This window comes from Panthera uncia (genome assembly GCF_023721935.1).
Source record: "Panthera uncia isolate 11264 chromosome A3 unlocalized genomic scaffold, Puncia_PCG_1.0 HiC_scaffold_11, whole genome shotgun sequence".
Classification (NCBI taxonomy): domain Eukaryota; kingdom Metazoa; phylum Chordata; class Mammalia; order Carnivora; family Felidae; genus Panthera; species Panthera uncia.
Window position 1 is genome coordinate 80,055,685 of NW_026057578.1, and position 24,453 is coordinate 80,080,137.

Consider the following 24,453-nt stretch of genomic DNA (forward strand, 5'->3'; position numbering starts at 1 on the left):
AACCACCCCTCCCCCAGCCCGAGCCCCCGCAAGCCAGCACAGCAATCCCTGCCTGGCCCTAGGAACCCAATTCCACCAAGATAAGGAAAGGCTCTCCCTGAGCTTTTGAAGTCAACTCCCTTCAGTATGCAACGGCACGCTTTTTAAAAAATCATTGCTTATTCCCAGCACATGAACAAGAAATGTTTAGTGAACATGTAAGTGTGGTTTTCACTCCCACTCTTTGGGACATTAACAAGCCCATTTAAAATAATCCTACCCTCAGGATTTAGAGTTTAGAGTTTCTCCTTCTCGCTTTCACATTTAAGAAATTAGGCCAGTCATCCGCATTTAACTATCAGGAACATATCTGTTTAGGGAGAAAACAAACATTGCTTTTGTAAGTACAGAACTGTAATGGTAAATTATAAAAATACTCACTGGTTTAGTTTCAGAGAGCTACTTCTCAACACGGCTTTGTAGTTCTGGCTACTAGTTCGCACTTCACTGCTTCTCTTTGAAAGTTTCTGTACCTTCACATCTTGCAAACTACGAGACGACTTCACTGACTGAAGGCCACTTTTAGCACTTAATTAGCATGCACCCAAGAAATGACACCAGGACAAGCTGGTTATATAAACTGAGAAACAAAGACTTTAAAACAGTTTTACACTTTAATTTTTCTTTCTCCCTTATTACATTTTATCTTTCCGGTTCCACTTGAAATACTAGTAATAATCATCCACGTATACACCTTGAAACTATTGGTCTTCGGGAAAAAAAAAGAAAATAAACATTTCAGTTATTGAAACATATTGTATGCGGCCAGCTAGGCTAAATAATCTCTTTATGGAAAATATAGACATCCTTCCTGAACCTGGACTTCTCATTCACTGACGACTGAAAACTGTTAACTTAAAAAAATTTTTTTTAATGTTTTATTTATTTTTGAGACAGAGAGAGACAGAGCATGAACGGGGGAGGGGCAGAGAGAGAGGGAGACACAGAATCGGAAGCAGGCTCCAGGCTCTGAGCAGTCAGCACAGAGCCTGATGCGGGGCTCGAACTCACGAACCGTTAGATCATGACCTGAGCCGAAGTCGGATGCTTAACCGACTGAGCCACCCAGGCACCCCTGAAAACTGTTAACTTTAAAATAAACTTCTGGGAGTCACATCACCTCATTGATAACCAAGGAGTCATACGGGACAGAAGGATTTGGAAACCTCAACACTCTAGAGAAGGTGGCACAGACAGGTTCAGTACTTTGCAGCCACTAGCGATTTAAAAGGTCACTGTGCCAATGGAACATGTTAACACATCCACTTCTGCAGACTCCCCCTCCACCTCTTCCTCCACCTACTTTTGTCAGGTCTTTTCCCCCGTTTCTCCCTGAAGTCATGGTTCATTCGCACAAGCAGATCTTCAACTCCAGTGAAGGGCTGCTTTTGCAAAGCTTCCTTAATTATTATGGGACTGCTCTGCATTGACAGCCCCTTATGTTCTGAGAGAAGGTTATTCTTCTGTTAGAGATATGCCTTCTTCCCTTTTAAAAAATCTGGCAATATTTAAATATTTAAAATATCTTAATGATAATATTTGAAGAAAATGCTTTTAAAACCTTTTTTTCCCCTAGCATTGTTCATTAGTCCCTTCTCACCATTGCTAGGAAAAAAAATGGCTTCTGCTGGGCATTACTTTCCTTCTTATTTCATTTGCCACTATTTTCCACTAAAATCGTCAGATAGGGATGCCTGGGTGGATGAGTTGGTTGAGCTGAGCATTCCAATCTTCATCTCAGGTCACGATCTCACAATCCATGGGTTCGAGCCCTGCACCAGGCTCTATGCTGACAGGGAGAAGCCTGCTTGGGATTCTCTCTCTCCCTCTATCTCTGCTCCTCCCCTGCCTGTTCTCTCTGTGTCTCTCTCTCTCTCTCTCTCAAAATAAACAAATAAACTTAAAAAAAAACCTTCTGATAAACTGCGAGGCCCAATTTGGAGCAGCCCTTCTTAAGAGACTACAGCTCTCACCCTCTCCTCAGGTGGAAACTACTGGTAACAACTCTGTTTCCTTCCTGCTAGATGCTGCTCCACTAGGACTGGTGGTGGCTTCTCATAAGCATCTCTTATTGTCCTCTGTTCCCCACACAGCACTACCCTCTCGAGGGCCTCTCCGTGTCGACTCTGTACTTCCTGTCTATAAACCATTCTCCCTTCTTGAGCACTTCATACTCTTCTCAAGACACTCAGCATCACTGGCACCCACAGAAAGCGTCAATGAATGTTTGAGACCGCACAGCCTCCAGACCTTCCCTGTCCTCGGGAACCAGTCTGAGGGGGACGATGAGTCCCGGAGTAGGAGTTTGAAGATCTTGTACAAATAAATCACTTAATTATGACTGACTCTTTAGTGTCTTAATCTCCCATGTCACAGGTTTAGGGTCAGCCCCAGTTCCAGGGAAAACAGCACAGGTTGTTTGTTGGTCGGGAGATCTGGGGTCTAGTTCCTCAGCCACAGCCAGCCGTGAGGCTAAATCAGACGCTTAGCATCATGGGGCCTGCTTTCACACCCTTCAAAAGGAGGTGCTCAGGGTCAACGATTTCTGTAGCCCCTTCCCAGAGCTAGGAGACTATAAAAAAGTGATTACAATGTAGACTACCCCCATAGGGGAGTTTTAGACTCAAATGAGATAACCTGCTCAAACTGGAAGAATATAAAACCAACTTCACATTCACAAATTTCCAAAAGAAAGGAGAAGTACAAATAATGATAATATACTCCATTCAACAGAATATGTTCTTGGAATCATTTTCCTATCTAGAAGACAGATTTGAGCAATCTATCCACATTCTCCTGGATTTGTTACCCGTTATGGTTCAAGTCACCCCGCCCCCAACCCCAACGTTTGGATAGAAGCAGGATGGTTTATAAGGCATTTTCATACGGATTTACTTGTCCGCTCTTCAAAACACCTTCCCTGTGCCACAGGCAGGACAGGTCCTCCTTCCCACGTCTTACAGAGGAGTAAACAGAGGCTTGGAGATGAACCAGCCAATTAAGTCAGCCTTTATCAAGCTGACTCCCAGGGACAAAGAAGGTCTGGAGGCTGTGATTCCTAACATTCACTGAAATTGTGGAAGCCAGGAAAGACGCAAGCTGAGTGTCTTGAGAAGAGTATGAAGTGCTCAAGGAGGGAGACTGGGTTATAGGCAGGAAGTACAGAGTCGACGTGCAGAGATCACCAGGAGGGTAGTGCTGTGCCAGGAGCTGGACACCACTTTGCTTCGACCCTATACTAGAGTCATAAAATAACAACAATTCTACGTCTTACCCAAAGAACCCCAACCCTGCTTGTCAGCTTTGTTAGCATCCCCTTTTAGCCCACAAAAGTAATACCCCATAAACAACACAACAGAAAAGAAAGAAAACTCATCACACCATTCAGTCCCCTCACTCATGTTTACTGCTTTGTCTAGAACCTGACACGGCAGATATTTGTTAAGTTTTCACTGAATGAATAATTTAAGGAATGCTGAAGTGTTTATACCCAGTTTCATAAAGTCAAGGGGTTAATCTTTCCTGCTGTGAGCAATATAATATTGTCCTTGTAACTGCTTTTCAGCAATTCTAAAATATGCATTTGGGTTTAACATAGCTAAAAGGACTAATGGGCACTCACAAAGTACTATTAATCTATACAGTCTCACGACTGGGGAAGTAACCTCGCAGATAAATTACTGCTGAAATTCCACCATTCTGTATTCTTTACAAAGGTTTTCTCTTCCTACTTACTTTAAGAAATAAAAGTCTTGGTCAAATGGTATTTAAAACCACAGCAGCATTTGATAATTATGGGGGGGAAAAGACTTGCCTATGCAAATTTTCCAGTGATTACCTGGATGGTTCAAATGACCACTTCTCACTGGCACCTTCCTGCCCTCTTGGTCATGGAATATAAAAAAAATATGCCAATAACCAAATATGTTATGAACATCATCAACCAATATTAACTTCCAGGAAAACTTGGTAAGACGATGACAGCAAAAGTAATTGGTTTTAACAGTATTACTCTAATGCTGGCCATCTTTTATGTTTCAAAACCAAGCATTTATATGACTGGCTAGACTAAATTCTCTTTTCTGCTATATACATGGTCTCATATCTATTGTAGAAACTATCTAGGATTGTGTACCTTTAAATCACCTATGAATAAAGAAGTCACTTAGGAAAATGATGGTAATTTGGGGAATGTAAATAATATACTTAATCCATTTTTGAAGTCCCAGCTATGAAAATTCTACCCTGAGAAGTTAAAAAATTTCCAAGCTTTAATGTGTAGAGATGCCCAGGAAATGCCTCCAAGTTCAGGCTATGAGGCATCATTAGAAAAGAAACATGTTGACAGAGAACCCAGCTTCAATGGAAACATAGTATAACAACTAAAAATGAATCCACTTGTTTGACCTTTGCATTTTTTTTATTGGATTTTCTGGAAGAGGCAACACCTGGGTAAAATGGTGTAGACTTTATCTTTTCTTTTAGTCACCAATGTAGAAGTTTTTATTAAGTTTATTAAAGTTTTTTTTTTAAGTTTATTCTGTTGCCAGAATAAACAGTAAGACTTTTTCAAAATTATCAAACTGTCCAATCATACCGGTCCCTTGCTTTAAATTGAAAAAAGGTTGTATTTTTAAGTTACAAGGTTTTTTAATTTAAAATTTCAGAAACACACAGAGTGAAGTCGAAGTAGGAAGACATAAAGCAAGCATCCCAGCTAAACACTAACACATTAGATACCCTGGTGTCACCAGTCAATTGTTTTGCTAAACATGCTTTAAATATTGAACCAAAAATTTAATCTTGCTAAGTAACATTTGTTTCAAAACTGTTTTCTCAGAGAAGTCTTGTTTGAGTTATATGAAACTCCTTAAATGGACAATTATCAGAGAAACTGGCTTTTAAGGGGAAAATAATAGTGTGAATGAGCTATATGTAACTTCCCTTTTTAAAAACAGAAGTTGAATCTGTGTGACACCAAATTTAGAAAGGAGAATGAGAGAATATCATCTATAGTATAGACGCCCATTGCTGTTCTGTTCTGTTACAAATTACACGCTACGAACTTGAGTTTGCTCAAACAATACATATATCTAATCATTCCTAAAAATGATTCTCTTAAGAGAAAACATAAATGTGAAAGGATTACATCAAATAAAAAAACTCACTTAAAAAGTGCCAGATTCCCTGACTTTCACTAATTATTCATTTGGCCTCATTACACACGGCAGCACAGTCCATCCTAGCACTAGCTTTTGTGGGAATAATACTGGTAATTTCAGCACCATTTATATTTCCTTTTAACTTCATTTTAGGAATTAAGACCCAAATTACAAAAAGGTTGACAAAAATTGTAATGCATCAGATGTTCATTTTCAATCCATTCTCATTTGTTACCACTTTAGAACCGTTAAACATCATACTTCTAGTTTTTGTGATAAAAAAAAATAACAGCTATAAAGACTTCGGATTTACTATTTTCACATCCGGCCAAAAATGAAAAGTGAGAAAACAGAAATCTTTCCAAAAGTTCATCAGATGAAAAGAACAGAATTAATGGGGAACTATACCACTTATGAACAAGAATACTTAATACTTTATAAATATCACTTCTCTCTCCCCTCAACTCATCAATAAATTATATGCAATTCCAATTTAAATACCCCTTTTCTTTTCATGGAACTTGGTAAGCAAATCCAGAAATCATCTGGAATAGCAAAGAGCAAAAGATAGCTGTAGTAAGTTTAAAGAACAAAATGGGGGATGCGTCCTGTCAGATACCGAGGCTTATTATAAATTACTAGTAATTAAGAGAGTGCTGTGTCATAGGGATAGATAAATAGATCAACAGAACAGAATTGACAAGTGCAGAAATAGACCCACGCATATAAGAAAGTGTATAATATGACAGGTCTGATATTACAGATCAGGGGGAAAGAGCAGATTATTCAATAAATGGCTAAGGGCCACTTGATTAACTGCATGGAAAATAAAATTAAGTACCTAATATCTTTCCAAAACATATATTCTGGTGGACTAAATCTAAATACGTAAAACAAAACTTTAAAACTTTTAAGGAGAGGGGCGTCTGGGTGGCTCAGTCGGTTAAGCATCTGACTCTTGATTTTGGCTCAGGTCACATTCTCATGGTTCGTGAGATCAAGCCCCACATCGGGCTTCACAGTGACAGCATGCGAGCCTGCTTGGGATTTTTCTCTCTCCTTCTCTCTCTGCCCCTACCCCATTTGTGCGCTCGCTCGCTCTCTCTCTCTCTCTCAAAATAAACATTTTTTAAAAATAAATAAAACTTTTTTAAAAATAAATAAAACTTTTTTAAATAAACTTTTTTAAAGTCTTTATTTATTTATTTTGAGAGAGACAGAGACAACACGAGTGGGGAGGGGCAGAGAGAGAATCCCAAGCAGGCTCTGCATTGCCAGTGCTGAGCCCCACATGGGGCTCGAACTCATGACCATGACCTGAGCTGAAATCAGGAGTCAGACACTTAACTGACTGAGCTACCCAGGCGCCCCAATAAATAAAACTTTTAAGGAGAGAATATAGGAGAATATGTTTATGGCCTCAGGATAAAGAATGTGAGATTATGGTCTGATTGCTAAGATTCAGACTCACTTGCTTTTGCTTTGCTCTGTGCCTTGAAATGTTGACCCCCTCGGGACTAAGCTCTTTCGCCAACTAGCTGCCAGCTGGATTCAGCAAAAGCAAGGCACCAGAAGGAGGCCAGTGGGTCAGAGGGGAAAGAGGCTTGGGTGTTTCTTTCGTGACCCTTCCTGCTTTGAACCCCTGTCATGGCAGTATCCATCCCTCCACACCCACAGCTTCTGCGGTGGCCCCCTTCTCCAGGATATCAACTCTGCCGAATACAAGCAATACCATTTCCTCCCCTTCTCTCAGATCTAAGGACAGGAACAGCTTCCTACTGTTGTTGGTCTTCCATGCCTCAACTTTTGTCACATCTCTGTAAAAAGTCCCTTTAATAAGTCTCGTAAGTTGTATCATTTGAATGAAATTGTTTCCTGCCGAGATTCTGACTACTCAGAAACTAGACACCCAGTGCAGAAACCGTAAAGAAAAAGATCAATAATGTGATTACATTAAACTTAAACACCTATTAAACAAAATACACTACAAACAAAATAAAGGGAAGCTAAAGGCTGTGGAATGACATATGTGATTCATATAATCAACAAACGATTAGTATCCAGAATAAAGAGCTTTTCTGAATCAAGTTTTTAGAAGTCCTAAAACCCAACAGAAAAGTGGGTTAAAGAGGAAAGAAACTTAAATGTCCAACAAACATGTGAAAAGATAACTCAATCTCACCGGTAATAAGAAAAATGCAAATTACAAAAAGATAGTTCACAGCTATCAGATTGACTGTTTTGGAGATAATCTGAGATGAACTAGTAAAGTTGGAGATGCATCCACTCTACCCACAGACATGCAGCCTCTCTTACTGGGGTGCCATGAAAAAAATAAGCCCTACAGAAAATGATTCAAGTGCCTATTTCCTCAGTTCTCCCATGGATGGTATAAAGTTAAAAACCAGTCGTGTGTTGGTAAATGTTCACCAACTGGCTGGGTCGATGCGGAAAGAAGCCTTTATCTGTAGCATGTACTGATTTCTGTGGTGTAAATAGCCCCATCACGGCTGATTTGAAGCCTCCCAAATGAACTCAAGAATTAGAAAGGGATTCACACGATCGCTCTCAGGGGCAGGTGTCAGTCCCTAACTCCAGCCCAAACACAGGAATCATTCTAGATTTACAGGAAGGAAGTTAATTCATTACATATAATGGATGTCTTAGGGTACTGGGGCTTAATTCTCTGGAGGAATTCTGGATGAGAAGAGCTGAATCTAGAATCTTAGAGAAACTCTTGTTTTTATCCCCCATGAAAACATAGAAGAGTATTTGTAGCTGCTTTGCTTATAACAGCTAAAAATTGGAAACAACCTTAATGTTCACCAAGGTAAGAGTAAACTGATACACTTGAAAACTATAGTGGTTAAGAAGTACTAAAGGTACCTATATCAACGTGGCTAAATCTTAAAAAAAAACATAATGCTGAGTAAAACAAAGCAAGCTGTTAAACATGTACAGTATAATCTCACTATATAAAATCTTTTAACACATGTAAAATATGGCTATACATTGTTTACAAATACATAGGCATGCAATTACAGAATAAAAACATTAGAGATAAAAAAACGTTTAGGAAAGTGGTTACCTCTGGTAAACAGAGGAGGGAAATGGAATCAGGGAGAGACACACAGGTGGCTTCTCTTTTATCTATAATGTTTAATTTCTTTTTTACAAACATGAAAAGCCAAGTAAGTATGCTGGAATACACAGTGTGAATTTATTGATTTAGATTTCATCAGGTTAAAAAAATACACCTTATTTTCTTTCTTCCTTATGGTCCCCATGAAGTAGAACTTCAGAAGTTTTTCTCCCACAATTTCTTAATCTCTATTAATAAAGCATTGAGCAGTATTTATATTTAATGTATTTATTCATTCCCCATTATTTCAGTAATAACTTATTCCTTACACTCATTTTGATATATTATCCTTCTCTCTCTCCTAATAACAGACTGTAAAATCCAATGATGACTCTACAGTAACCTAAAGTTCTTAACAGGAAGCCCAGCTGACAGGTCAACTGTAAGAGAATAACTGGGATAAAGTCCATGTATTTCTCACCCAACAGGCTAACTTCTATCATGCTAGAAAAGATCAAAGTTTCCTCACAAAATAGGAAGGCTTGTTACTTGATTAATATGCCAAATAATGCATTTAGCACTAAAAAGTGAAATCGTGTGCACGTATGTGTCTGTGCATTCTAAAACAACGGAAACACACTTTCCCCATGAAATAAATATCTCTCACTTGGTGTTGAGGTGACCACTGGCTGCTATACCAAATGCATTTTGATTCTTTCTTATTTTATGTCTCTCCACATAGGCATAGAAATAAAGCCCACATGCTCTCCTGACCTTTGGGGACATGATGTTGTCTCAGTGCATGGGTAATGTGACTTTTTTCAGAGATTGTCTTGAAATAAGCCTATGTTTTAAATACACACTTTTCTGCGTGCTAGCAGGCATTCTGAAGCTAGGTGGTTCTAAATAAAGAACTCTAGTCAACAACAGGAAATAACTCCCACAGAAAAAAGGGGCAGAATACAAACTCTCACCAACTCTTGTACACAGTTCACAACGGCCTTTTGTTCTGTGCACATTAAGCCTGAAATCTTTACTTTTCAGAGCATGTCTGGGCCTTTGCAGAGCAATTAAACCTTTCTTTTCCATTTGCTGGTGTCCTTGCCTTCTTCTCTCCGAGGAAGTTAACCTTACAACTAACTTCTTACTATGAGGTAGCAGATCAGAAAACGGAACAGTTTCTATTCTGAAACTTAAAGTTTTTTTTTTTTGTTTTTTTTTTTTAATGGAGCTTCTCATGGGGAAAAAAAAAATCAATTCTCAGTTTAAAACTCACTTTTCCTTCTAAGACATACAGTACTGCATAAACACACACATATGTGTTCTAAAAGAATAGATTCATCTACAATATGTGTTTCTAAATCTATCAACAAGGATATATCATATCCACCCATAAGTCTAGCTTGATGGGTTATTAACACTTTGTTAGCGACATTTCAGCAAATCAGTGCAACTGGGAGATGAATTTATATTCTAGTCAAAGGTTTCCATCTTGAGTCTTTTGTAAAAAATTGGGAGAAAAATCCAGACCCCAGGCTAACCAAATAAAAAGATATCTGAATGATAAGTTTTTCAAAGTCAAAGTGACTCCTACTGGAATGGGTTGGTGGCATTCAACTCTAGGACAACACAGGTATTCCTGACGAGAAAACCAGTCCAAGGAAAACAGCTTAAATATGACTACAAACTGCTATTTCTTCCCTCTCGTCTACACCCAGCCTTGCCCTCTCCACTGGCTCCTTCCTGAAGTCAATAAATTATGGACCCAACACTCTCTGTCTTCAGTTTTAAAGCAAGAAGTAATCTTTCTGTGCTTCAGTGCTGCAGGGAGACCAGTAGCTGCTCCTGTCTCTACCCTTCACTGCTTTAGCCCCTCCTCCTTCCTCTGGCGTCTGCAGGACACTACTGACCACCCCTAGAAAAGAGCACCCAGTGCCCTCTAAGCACCAAGGCCAATGGACACTCTTCCCAGTTCCTCACATTACTGAGCGCCTCGGTAGCATTTGACATTACTGACCACCTCCAACCATCTCTTTCAGTGAGTTTGGTTAAACTATAGCCTGCTGGTTCTTATCTCTCTGGACACTTAGAGTTTCCTTTGCTGGCTCCCCTTCATCTGACCTCCCTATAAACCTATAGTTCTTGACTTTTTTCCAAAATCACCTCCGGTTGCAATTTGGGACCATAGAGGGTAATTGAGGTGAGTGGGGAATGGGGGTGGTTGGTTAGGATATCAGAATCTTCAGGAAAATGTGAAGACACGAGTGTTTTGAGAACATTCTGCCCACTGATAATCACTATCCAAATGTTTGTATTCCCTATGGTTTTCTTTTTGCTCCTTCTTCTCTTCTCATCCTATAAACTCCCCCCAGGCAACCTCACCCACTCTCAGGGCATCTATATGCTAATGATTCACAAACCATTAACCACATTCCAGACCTTTCTCTTTGAGCTTCATATCTGACCTTTATAGAGAGAGAGACCATATATCCCAGTTTGTCAGGGTCATTCCTAGTTTATGCTTGTCATGGCATAATTACTAATAGCACCCTGTTTCAATCTCAAAACGGTCCTGGTTTGAACAATAAAAGTATATAATTAGCCTATTTCTATCCCATTGCCTATTAGACATCTCCACTGGGTACCATAAAGGCACCTCCAAGTCACAGCACATCTGAAATTGTCCTAATCGTATTTTCCTTAAATCTGCACCTCCTCTTGAATGCCTAAGAATGGTTAAGTTACCAACAAGGTACCCCTGGTGTCTAGGTTGGAAATCTAAGATTCAAAGTATCTTCCCTCTCTCTTTCCCTCGCATTTAACCAGACATAGAGTCCTGCCAATTTTCCCTCTTAAATACATTTCAAATATGTCCCTTCCTCTCCATTTTTCCCATCACTGCCCTAGTCAAGACCCTAATCATCTTTGATTTCGATTACGGCAACAATCCATCTCCCTACTTCCAGTCTTGAATATTCCCCCTCTAATCCATCTACACCACCTGCTGCACGACTGGTAGCACACGAGGTACTAAAAATACAAAATGAACAAGAGATGCTCCCACCAAGTTCACGGGAAAAACTAACTCATCGATGTGATGCAGTGGGTTATGTGGTGATAGAGACACAGAGTGACAATGGACACATATGCGTGGCCACAGAGCCTGGCCAGTGTGAAAGCCATGGTGTCGGTTTTAAGACAAATGGGGATTAGTCAAGGTCATTAGCAGCAGAGACAGGGAGGTGAGAAATAGCAGTGGATATGGGTACAGATCCGAAGTTTAAATTGCAAGCAAGAAGTAGCTACATACAAGACTAAGGAGTTCAGCTGGGCATGTCTAGGAAGGCCTTGGGTGCCACATTAAAGAGTTTGGACTTTATATTCCGAAGGCAATGAGGGATCATTAAAATATTTTCCGTGAGAGAGTGGCATCATCTGACTTTTATTTTTGGACGTTAATTCTACATCTATTCCTGAATTTGACAGAACAATCTTAAAAGTTATTTATAATAACCAACAAATGAAGAAAAATAAATTTTATATAAGATGTTAAAAAGCTGTAATAATAGAGTTGGATTCTGACAAAAGAAAAATACAAATGGATGTGCACTGAAAAACTTGAGGGGCGCCTGGGGGGCTCAGTTCGTTGAGCGTCCAACTCCTCATTTTGGCTGAGGCCGTGGTCTCGCAGTTCGTGAGTTCGAGCCCTGCATCGGGCTCTGCAGTGACAGCGTGGAGACTGCTTGGGATTCTCTCTCTCCCTCTCTTTGCCCCTCCCCTAAACGTGCTCACGCTTTCTCCCTCTCTCTCTCTCCTCTCTCTCAAAATAAACTTAAAAAACGAAAAGAAAAACTTGAAACACGCCACAGTATAAAGACATTATAACATTAAAAGAAATTACAGATGAACAATTGATCTGAAAGGTAGACAAGACCTTTCCAAACACAAAGCAAAAGAAGAAACATAGAGTTAAAATGATTATACTACAAAACTATATACCAAGAAGCGCCATAAGCAAAATTAAAAGAAAAATGACAAACTAGGAAAAATATCTGTAACACAGTTAACAAAGACTTAGTAACCTGATAGCCAAACAAGTACTTATGAATCAATTAGAAAAACATCAATTTCGGGACACCTGGGTGGCTCAGTTGGTTAGGCATCAGACTCTTGATTTTGGCTCAGGTTGTAATCTCATGGTTTGTGGGATTGAGCCCTTTGTACAGCCCTGCATCGGGCTCTGTGCTGACAGCGTGGAGCCTACTTGAGATTCTCCCCGCCCCCTCTTCCTTTCTCTCTGCCCCTCCCTTGCTCTTTCAAGCTCTCTGGTGTGCTCTCTCTCTCTCAAAATAAATAAATAAACTTAAAAAAAAAAGGGAGGGAGGGCACCTGGGTGGCTCAGTAGGTTGAGCATCCAACTTCGGCTCAGGTCATGATCTCACGCTTCACGGGTTTCAGCCCAGCACTGGGCTTGCTGCTGTAAGCGCAGAGTCTGCTTCAGATCTTTTGTCCCCCCCCCCCCCCCCGCCCCTTCTCCACTCACGCTCTCTCAGAAATGAATAACATTAAAAAAGAATAAGAAAGAAAAACACCAATACTACATTAGAAAAACACTGACGCTAAATTAGAAAAATGAGCAAAGGATATAAGCTAATGGTCACCAAAAGAAGAAATGCATGAAAAAACCAAATACAAATTCATCTAATCAAAGTAATATAAATTAAAAGGAAATATGATTGCCACATCCCAAGCTGACTACAGATGTGTTAACCCTGATTACAATGTGCGGGCACAGTGGGCTGGGATGCCAGAGCCACTGATGAAAGTGTGACTGGATTCAACCTTGAGAAGACAGGGTTTGGTCATGGGTATGAAGAGCCTTTTAAAATATCCATATGCCAGGGGCACCTGGGTGGCTTAGTTGGTTAAGTGTCCAACTTCAGCTCAGGTCATGATCTCACGGTTTGTGAGTCCGAGCCCCGCGTCAGGCTCTGTGTTGACAGCTCAAAGCCTGGAGCCTGCTTTGGATTCTGTGTCTCCCTCTCTCTCTGCCCTTCCCCCACTCACACCCTGTCTGTCTGTCTGTCTCTCTGTCTCAAAATAAATAAACGCAATAATTAAAAAATGTATATATATCAATATGCTGTAATGTAGTCTTTTCATTTCTAGGAATTTACTCCTTAGAACTAATCAGAGCTGCGCATAAAAATTGTATTCATTCAACAACTATTTATTGAATGCCTACTGTGCCCTAGGTTCTGGGACTTGGGAATGTGGCAACAAACAAAACCCGCAACAATCCCTGTTCTCATGGCTCTTACATGCTAGTGAGAGGAAAGAGAAAACACAATAAATTAGTAAATTATATGGCATGTTAGAAATTAAGTGCTATACGGAAAAATAAAACAGGAAGGAAAGCTGGGGAATGTGTGCCTGGGCGTGTGTGTTGGGGGGGGTGGGCGGGTGATTTTGAAGAGGTGGTTAAGAAAGCCTGCTGAGAAGATGACAAGAAGTAAAGACCTGAAGGAGGTAAGAACTGAAGCCCAGCACAAGATTTTTCCCAGCAGAGGGAAGAGAAAATACTAGCAGTGGGGAGCATGCCCGAGGGCTCCATGTCAATAAGGAAAGGAGGGGCGGGTGAGCGAGTGGAGGAGGAAGTGAAGGGGAGAGTGGAAGGAGAGGAGGTATGAGAAGGGGGCAGGTTGTGGAGGGCCTTAATAAGCCAACGCAACGACTTTGGCTTTTACCCTGAGTAAGAGGGGAAGCAATTATTGCAATAGTCTTGTCGCCTGTGTATTCTCGAGACAGTGGCCAATGATCCTTTTAAAACAAAAGTCAGGTCATGTCCTCCTCTCCTCTCGCAAAACCCTCCAATGATGGTAATTGTGTTGTAATGATTGATCTGCTGAGTGTTGCTTTGTGTTTTGAATCTCTTCAAGTGTGCCAAAAGCTCTAGCATTTGAGAACGTGCCACCAAAATCAAACAACTGAGAAGCAGTTGTGTAACCAGTGGGTGTAATGGTTAAGGGCTTGAGCTTTACAGTTAAGACAGACCTGCCACTTAGGAGCTTTCCACCAATGAACCCTGGGCGTGTTTCTCAATCTCTGATTCTTAACTGTAAAAACAGGGGAAATATTATCAACTCCATGGTGTCACAAAGATTAAATAAGACAATGCATTTATTTCTCAAAGTGAAGGGTGGGACATGAGATGATTTAAAAGGACGAAGAACTGGCACTAAAGGGTCATTTTGGAGGACAGAGGTCACAGCTAGGTTAAGAGGGGAGTGTCGTTTGAGGGGATGTACGAGGAGGAGGAGAACTCAAGGATTCTCGCTGCCTCCCATGTTACTGGAGGTGGGCAGGTGATGCGGTTTTGGCTAGTGGGCTGTAAGGGGAAGTCAGTCTGCTGGGAGCTCTGGGGAAGAATTTTACCACCCTGACTAAAAAGTGAGGGGCACACAGGCCTGCAGAGAGAGCTCTCTCTCCCCTTCCTGGCTGTGTGAGGATGCGGTGTCTTCCGGTGTACAGAGTTTAAGGAGGCTAAGGACAAAAGTTCAACGCACTGAGGGTGGTGGGGTAGAGGTTGAAGTGGAGCCTGGGCTCTTGATGACGTCACTGAGCTGAAGAGAACAACCAAAGGGCGCTTGGGTGGCTCAGTCAGTTAAGTGCTTGACTTCGGCTCAGGTCATGGTCTCATGGCCCATGAGTTCAAGCCCCGTGTCGGGCTCTGTGCTGACAGCTCAGGGCCTGGAGCCTGCTTCTGATTCTGTGTCTCCCTCTCTCTCTGCCCCTCCCCTGCTCACGCCCTATCTCTCCCTCTCTCAAAAATAAACAAACATTAAAAAAACAATTTAAAGAGAATAATTGACCTAGGAATGCCCACCTCTGAACTTCCAAGGGAAATAATAAATGATTTATGGGTATATTTATAACTCTGTAGGTGAGATCCAAGGACCACAGGCCAGTGAATCACCTAGGGACTAGTTTAACCCCACATCCCTGGACCCCACCCACCTCTGCTAAAATATTATCTCTGTGAGAGAGGCTTAAGAATCTGCATTTTAGGGGTCCCTGGGTGACTCAGTCAGTTAGGCGTCTGACTTCGGCTTAGGTCATGATTTCACGATTCATGAGTTTGAGCCCTGCATCAGGCTCTCTGCTCTCAGCACTGAGTCCACTTCAGATCCTCTGTCCTCCTCTCTCTGCCCCTCCCCCATGTGTGCTGTCTCTCTTAAAATACATAAACTTAAAAAAGAAAAGAATCTGCATTTTATACTTCTCACAGTGGTATTGGTTTCCTTTTGCTGCTGTAACAAATTACTATAGACTTAGTAGCTCAAAGCAATGCAAATGACAGTCCTGAGGTCTAAAATCGTAGTGTTGACAGGGCTGTATTCCTTCTGGAGGCTTCAAGGGAGAATCTGTCTTCTTGTCTCTTCCAGTTTCTAGAGGCCACCTGCACTCCTTGGCTCGTGGTCCCTTCTTCCATTTTCAAAACACATCATTCCAACCTCTGCTTCTGTCGCCTCATCTCCTTCTTCTGCCCTTGACCTCCTTGCTCCCTCTTACAAGGACTCTTGGGATTACAGGGAGCCCGGCCAAACAATCCAGGATAACCTCCCCATCTCAAGATCCTTAATTTAACCTTATCTGCGAAGTTTCTTTTACCAAGTAAAGTAACTGTGGGGCTTGGGGGGTCGGATGGATGAAGGGCACTATTCTGACCACACTTCAGTTGATTATTGAACCATTAAAAATCATAGGTTTAAGCCACTGTTTGTTGGCTTTTCTGTAACCTGCACATGAAAGCATCCTAGTAAATCACTTACTGGTCATAAAAACTTAACCCAGTGGTCCTCGATGGGAGCAGAGGTGGGGCATGGAGGATGGATAAAAGGGTCGGGGAAAGCTAGGCACATTAGAATTGTTTGGAATCTTTTTCCAAAATAATATATGCCTGAGTCCTGCCCCAGACCTACAGAACCGAGCTATCCAGGTACAAGCACGAGGCACATGCGGGTGAATAAACCTCCTTGGGAGACACACCTGGCACCCCTGGCTAAAACCACTGAGTAAGCTCCAACTATGCCTTAGTTTTCTTATTGTAAAGTCTGAAAATAATGTATGTCCTGCCTATCTCCCATGGTCATATGAAGATCAAGCAAGGCAATGTATGTGGGAGCAATTTATAGTTGGTAACGAGTTATATAAGTATGATTGATAATTATTAGACGAAACTGATAAACAGACTGCAAATGATGGTAGCGGCAAGACAATTCGTCCAGAGACATTCCAGGTACTTGGAACTAACAAAGTAAGCAAAAATCAATCTTTGAGAAAAAATAAGAAATCACAAAGCTCATGCATTATCATGTATTTCCCGAGTGTCTATTTAATCTTAAAGATGATTTTAATTTTTTTCCCTTCAAACCACAGATTATAAACAGAAATTAGGGGGGAAAATGGATTGGACATGATACTAGCCAAAAGAAAAAAAAAAGACAACTAACAATTTGAAAGAGGAGGAGGAATTAAAATGTTGATATTGTAATTCAGGGGCGCCTGGATGGCCCAGTTGGTTGGGCATGCGACTCCTGGTTTCCACTAAGGTCATGATCTCACGGTTCATGGGATCGAGCCCCGCGTGAGGCTCTGTGCTATCAGCACGGAGCCTGCTTGGGATTCTCTCTCCCCTTCTCTCTCTGCCCCTTCCCCGCTTGCGCATGCTCTCTCTCTCAAAATAAAGAAATAAGATGTTAAAGAAAAAAAAGAGAATTCAAAAAATTGAGTGACGTGGGATTATTCAAAGTCGTGGCAAAGAGCACCATGCCCCTCCCTCACCAGCCCTGCCCAAAGGACTCTGTTCCAACAGAATGCCTTAGCAAACTAAATGATCCTGAATCGTGAATAAAAGCTACTACTATGCTCAATGCTCTCTGTGGGAAAAATGTAATTACAAGAACAATAATGGTATAGGGAAAGATTTTTATCAAACAAGCTCACATGAAACAAATTTGGGTGCTTAAAGAGAAACTTCAAACATCTACAGAATGCTCATGTATAGAATGCCTGTGTGCTGTATAAAGTGCATCACTGTACAAACCATAGCTGTTATAAATCTATACATAAGTTCTGCTGATGTGAATTAGTCATCACGCATCATAAGAGCTCAATACATCTGTATGGTTTGAGAGACCAAAACTGACATTGTCACCTTCATGGATGAAGGATGGCATTAGATCAGGCCATCTGCTGGCTATAGAGTAGACAGTAAGGATACCCCAGCTTTAAATCTGTACACTTATTTACAGATTATAAAGCATGTTGGCATCACCATCTTATTTGCTCCTCTCCCCCTAAAACCCCAAAAGCCAGCTACTACTATTGTGTTTTACATTTGAGGAACTGAGGTTCAGAGAAAACTTTCTCAAGATGCCACAATGACTGGGGCTCCTGGGTGACTTAGTCTGTTAAACATGCAACTCTTGATTTCAGCTCAGATCATGGTCTCATGGTTCATGAGATAGAGACCTGCGATGGGCGCTGCTCTGACAATGCAGAGCCTCCTTGGGATTCTCTCTCTTCCTCCCTCTCTGCCCCCCCTCCACTCTGTCTCTCTCAAAATAAATAAATAAAGATTAAAAAATAGGGGCGGGGCACCTGGGTGGCTCAGTCGGTTAAGCGGCCGACTTCGGCCCAGGTCATGATCTCGCGGTCTGTGAGTTCGAGCCCCGCGTCGGGCTCTGTGCTGACAGCTCAGAGCCTGGAGCCTGTTTCACATTCTGTGTCTCCCTCTCTCTGACCCTCCCCCGTTCATGCTTTGTCTCTCTCTGTCTCAAAAATAAATAAATGTTAAAAAAAAATTTTTTTTTTAAATAAAAAATAGGGGCGTTTGGGTGGCTCAGTCAGTTAAGCGTCCAGCTTCGGCTCAGGTCATGATCTCACCTTTTGTGAGTTCGAGCCCCGTGTCGGGCTCTGTGCTGACACCTCAGAGCCTGGAGCCTGTTTCGGATTCTGTGTCTCCCTCTCTCTCTGCTCCTCCCCAGTTCGTGCTCTTTCTCTCTCTCTCTCTCTCTCTCAAAAGTAAACAAACATTTAAAAAAATTTTTAAATAAAAAAAGATAATAATACTAATAAAAGACCGCACAATGACCAAGCAATAAAGCCCAGACTGGAATCCAGATCTGATTCAAAATCCAATTTTCATTTTCAAATTTACTATTATAAATAGCACTTCACTTAACCTGAATTTCTAAAAACAAACTCACATGGGCACTTCAAGTGTGGTGATCCACCTATCTACTTATTTAGAAAGCAGCACGAATCAGAAAAATTTTAGTATCTTTTTAAATATATATACATTATCTCTTTCTTTTTAATATATACACACACACACTGGCTAAGCTTCTATAAACAGCTCTAGCTCAGAGTGAAATTTTATGACTGAACCTCAAACACTTAAATAAATAGAAAATGCTGAGATGGTCTAAGCTAGTAAACAAAATCATTAGCTCTAAAAACAAAAAGCTCAAAATGTACCAGTTTCACAAGTATTTGCTTGCTCTAAGAAATGCTGCAGTTATTCCGATGGTGTATTTTACTCTTATTTATATTTCTAGTGGACTACTATGTTTCCATGCAATTTCAACCCACATACGTCGATGACACATGCAGAGCTTAAAATGCCATGATTCATCAAGGCTGCCACAGTCATGCAGTTCGGTGACATACCGGCTGGATGTGAAGCTGTGCTCTGCGTAACATATGCACATGCTCTCCTGCCCCCGCGGCACAGCGTGTGTAACCCCAGCAGAGCATATCTGTCTACCTCTGACCCACCCTCCCACTCGAGGGAGAGACAAACCGTGAAACTGAAGTGAATAAAAAAGGATTATACAAAGGCACCCTTAGTCAGAAGTCACTTTTTCCACGGTAACAATAGAAAAGTCTTTACTACCACTTAGGCCACTTGTGCCATTACCTTTTGGTTCTTTGCAGAAAAACGAAAGGACACAGTACAGACTATTTAGAGATTATTTCCCATGTAATTAAGCAAACTGCAGTCAACATCTTCTCACGTGCCTAACAACACGAACTCTGGAGTCAAAAAGCCCCAGGACAGACAGGGTTTCAAGTTCCAGCTTGACCACGTGTTGGCTATCTGACCTTCGGCAACTTGCTTAAGCCTCAGTTTTCTCAGCTGTAAAAAGGGGATAGAGCCAGGACCTGAGGCAGGTGTTACCGTGAGGGTTCAGTGAGATTTATGTATGTAAAGAAGTTAGCACAGCCCCCTGAAAATGATACACAAAGGTCTTTGTTTTTAATAATTACTTAAGTTCAGCACCACGCTAGTAGTCGCTGGTGTTGGAAGCAGGGCTAACTTTGCTCATTCCCAGTAGGCCTAGTCTTCGCTGCTATGATGAATCTCATGTATGGGGTTGGGACACACATTACACAGCACACTAGACATTAGATGGAGCCCTGCAAACTTAAGGCATCAGGCCAGACTGAAGTGTAAGAAAAAGGCATCTTTACTGAATAAATCTCATCATCTGACCTCTACCTCTGTACCTGTAGTTCCATATAAAACCACTTTTTTTCTTTGCCTAACATTTACTGCCTATCCACTGTGCGAGGCCCTAGTCTACATTTTAGAGAAGATTCTCTCACAAATATTTGAGAGAATGTCAGATGTCTGAATTGTTATTTGTAATTCCATCCTTCTTATTCCTTCGATTTAATTATATTCTGATGTGATAATGTGTACATAACAAATTATAACAAAGACTGAGAAAAATCAGCTACTTTCTACAATGGCTTTAAAATATAAGTAACAGGAGCAACCAGCATGCCTCTTCCTACTTTCATTGCTATAACTGAGCTACAATGCTTTCTTATTCCACCTAAAAAAAAGTGCCAGTAATGTCTGGCAAGTGAACCCAAAGAAACAGAGAATGAACACCAAAAATGTAGAAAGCTTGAACACCTCATTAGAAATAAATGTACTCCTTGTTCTTTAATATCCACTATACCTCTGAGTAGCTGAATCTCCAACCTCTTGCATTGCTCTGAAAAATATTGGTGCTCATCTCCATTGGCTCAAACTTCTACCCCTAGGTTGGTGGGTTATGAGCTCGAATGGTATAGCAGGATTTACATTTGCCTGTGAGTGAAGAAATACTAACAGGGGTGCCTGGGTGCCTCAGTTGGTTGAGTGTCCAACTCTTAATTTCGACTCAGATCATGATTGTGGTTCGTGAGTTCAGGCCCCATGTCAGGTTCTGTGCTGGCAGTGTGGAAGTCTGCTTGAGATTCCCCCTCCCTCTTTCTCTGCCCCTCCCTGTTCACTCTCTCTCAAAATAAAAACAATTTTTAAAAATAAATTAAAAAAAAAAAAAGAAATACTAACAGTGGTTGAAATAACAAAGAGTTTATTTTTTTCCCACAAAATTAAAAGTGTGGGGTTAGGCAGTCCAGGACTGGAAGGATGGGTCAAATGTAACCTTCCACCTCATGGTCCTCAGAGTCACATGAAGGTTGCTACCTACCAGCTATTTCATCCACATTCCAGATAAGAGGAAAGTCAAAAGTCTTGTCTTCATGAGGTTTTGTCTTTTTATCCAAGAAGGGATATCCTCCCTGAGGAAGGGGGAAGAATCTGGTTTCCAGAGTTGCTACAATATTAGACTCAAATGTCCAGTGTTCAACAAAAAGAAATTACAAGGCATTAAACAAAACAGAAGAGGAAAGTATGGCGCATTGAAAGGGAAAAAATAAATCAATGGAAAATGTCCTTGAAAAAGACCTACTGGAGATATACTAGACAAAGATTTTAAAACAACTATTTTCAAGACACTCAATGAACTAAAGGAAAATGTGAAGACAGTCAAGAAAATGATGTGTGAAACAAAATGAAAATATCAATAAAGAGATAGAAAACCTTTAAAAAAAAACTAAAAAGAAGCTCTGCAGCTGAAAAGCACAATAACTGAAATGAAAATTTCACTAGAAGTATTCAATGGTAGATTTGAGCAGAAGAAAGAATCAGCAAATTTGAAGATACGACACTGGGAATTATTGAGTCTGAGGAACAGAAAGAATAAAATTGAAGAAAAGCAAGCAGAGCCCAAGGGAGCTGTGGGACAAGTGAAGCAATAAACTCATCTTGGGATCTCAGAAGAAGAGAGGAAGGGGTAGAGAGAATATTTGAAGAAATAATGCTGAAAACTCCAAAATGTGATGAAAGACATGAATATAAACATCCAAAAAGCTCACCTAACTCCAAAGTTGATGAACTCAAAGAGATCCACACTGAGGCATATTATAATAAAACTTTCAAAAGACAAAGGGTGAATCTTGAAGGCAGGAAGAAAGAAGTCAATTGTCATGTACAAGGGAATCCTCAATCAGGTTATCAGTACATTTCTCATCAGAAACTCTGTAGGCCACCAGACAGTTAGCCAATATATTCCAAGTTCTAAAAGAATGAAACTGTCAACCAAGAATCCTACATCTCACAATACTGTCCTTCAAAAGGGAGGAGAAAGTCAGACATTTCCAAATAAATACAAGCAGAGGGAGTTCATGCCAACTAGGCCTATCCTGCAAGAAATGTTCTCAGGAACCCAGCAAGGTTAAAGGAAAAGACTCTAAACAGAAACTTAAAGACATCTGAGGAAATAAAGATCTCAATAAAGGTAAATACAAGGACAATGATAAAAAACAGTATTATTGCAAAACTGGTTTTTAACTGCACTTTTTATTTTCAATATGATTCAAGACACAAATAGATTTAAAGAAAAAAAATTATCAGTGGTAAAGCTAGTATTACTGTAACTTTGGTTTGTACTCCAAATCTGTTTTTTTCTGCAATTTAAGAGACTACTGCATAACATCAACAACCAAAAGGGGTTGGGATGGAGCTACAAATGAGCAGAGTTTTTGTATGTTATTGAAGTTGGGTTGGTATAAATTCAAATTAGAGTGTTACAACTTTAGGATGTTAAACGTAATCCCTATGGTAACTACAAGGAAAGTAGCTATAGAATATACACAAAAAGAAATGAAAGAACTTTAAACATTTCACTATTAACAATCGTCTCAGCACAAAAGAAGACATTAATATAGGACATGAGAGACAAAAACAGCTATTAAGTCATAGAGAAAACTAATACCACAATGGCAGAAGTCCCTCCTTATCAGTAATCACTTTAAATCAGTTGCATTTCTATACATAACAATGAACAATCTGAAAAAGAAAAGCAATTCAATTTACAATAGCATCAAAAAGAATAAAACACTTAGAAATTAATCAAGGAGGTGAAACACACGTACAATGGAAACTAGAAAACATTGCTAAAGAAATTAAAGAGAACATAAATAAGTGGAAATACATCTCATGTTCATGGATTGGAAGACAATATGGTTAAAATGTCAATACTACCCAAAAGACCTACAGATTCAATGCAATCCCTATCAAAATCCCAAAGCTGTTTTTTTTGCAGAAATAGAAAAACCATCATAAAATTCATATGGAATCTCAAGGGACTTGGAATACTGAAAGCAATCTTGAAAAAGAAGGACAAACTTAGAGGACCTATACTTCCTGATTTCAAATTTTACTACAAAGTGACAGTAATCAAAACTGTGGTATTGGCACAAAGACAGACATACAGATGAGTGGAACAGAACAGAGAGCCCAGATACAAACCCTCACCTATATGGATAAATGACTTTTGACAGGGGTGCTAAGACCCTTTGGTAGGAAAGGATAGTCTTTTCAACAAATGGTGTTGGGAAAACCAGATATCCACATGCAAAGGAATGAAGCTAGACCCTCACCCTAACACCATATACAAAAATCAGCTCAAAATGGATGAAGTACCTAAATGTAAGACCTCAAACATAACTCTCAAGATGAAAACATATGACAGAAGCCTCATGACATTGAATTACGCATTGATTTATTGGCTATAACACCAAAGGCACCAGTAACAAAAGAAAAAATAGACAAATTAGACTTTAAGAAAATTTACAAATTTTGTGCATCAAAAAACACTGTCAACAGGGGTCTGGGTGGTGCAGTCAGTTAAACATCTGACTCCTGATCTGAGCTCAGGTCATGATATCACAGTTCCTGAGTTCGAGCCCCACATCAGGCTCTGCTGATGGTACAGAGCCTGCTTGGGATTCTGTCTCTCCTTCTCTCTGTTCCTCCCCTGCTTGTTCGTTCCCTGTCTCTCTCTCTCTCTCAAAATAAATAAACAAAAACTTAAAATAAAATCCACTGTCAAAAGAGTAAAAGGGCAACCCACAGAATGGGAAAAAATATTTGCAAATCATATACCTGATAAGGGATTAATATCCATAATATATAAAGAACTCCTAAAAGTCAGCAACAACAAAAACAACCACCTGATTCAAAAATGGGCAAAGGATTTGCTTTGTTTTGCTTTGTTTGTTTTTAAAAATTTTTTAATGTTTATTTATTTTTGAGAGAGACAGACAGAGCATGAGCAGGGGAGGGGCAGAGAGAGAGGGAAGGAGACACAGAATCCAAAGCAGGTTCCAGCCTCCGAGCTGTCAGCACAGAGCCTGATGCAGTGCTTGAACTCACAACCATGAGATCATGACCTGAGCCAAAGTCGGATGTTTAACCAACTGAGCCACCCAGGCGCCCCAAAATGGGCAAAAGATTTGAAGACATTACTCCAGAGAAGAAGTATGAATGACCAGCAAGCACAAGAAAAGATGCTCAACATCACTAATCATTAGAGTGATCCAAATCCAAACTACAATGAGATATTATCTCACACCCGTTAGGAGGGCTACTATCAAAAAACCAGAAAACAACAAGTGCTGACAAGGATATGGAGAAACTGGAACCCTTGGGCATCATTGGTGGGAATGTAAAATGGGTACAGCCATTGTGGAAAACAGTATGGCAGTTCTCCAAAAAATTAAAAATAGAATTACCATACGACCCAACAATTTCTTCACTTCTGGTATATACCAAAAAGAATCAAGAGCAGGGTCTTGGAGAGATATCTGTACACCCAAGTTCGCAGCAGCATTATTCACAGTAGCTAAAATGTGGAAGCAACCCAAATGCTCATCAATAGATGAATGGACACGGGAAATGTGGTACACACATATAATAGAATATTG

The 24,453-nt window shown here is 40.4% G+C and overlaps 1 protein-coding gene across 3 annotated transcripts in view; it reads right to left on the reverse strand.

The window, feature by feature from the left end:
* The window catches only part of SERTAD2 (SERTA domain containing 2), a 115,070-nt gene that overhangs the window by 24,668 nt on the left and 65,949 nt on the right, over positions 1–24,453 (reverse strand). For 2 of the 3 annotated variants that reach the window (XM_049650329.1, XM_049650328.1), the window contains one exon: positions 260–349. The exons of the other annotated variant lie outside the window; for it this stretch is intronic. The gene's annotated coding sequence lies outside the window, so the exon portion shown is untranslated. The remainder of the gene's footprint in view (positions 1–259; positions 350–24,453) is intronic. 3 annotated transcript variants of the gene reach the window in all.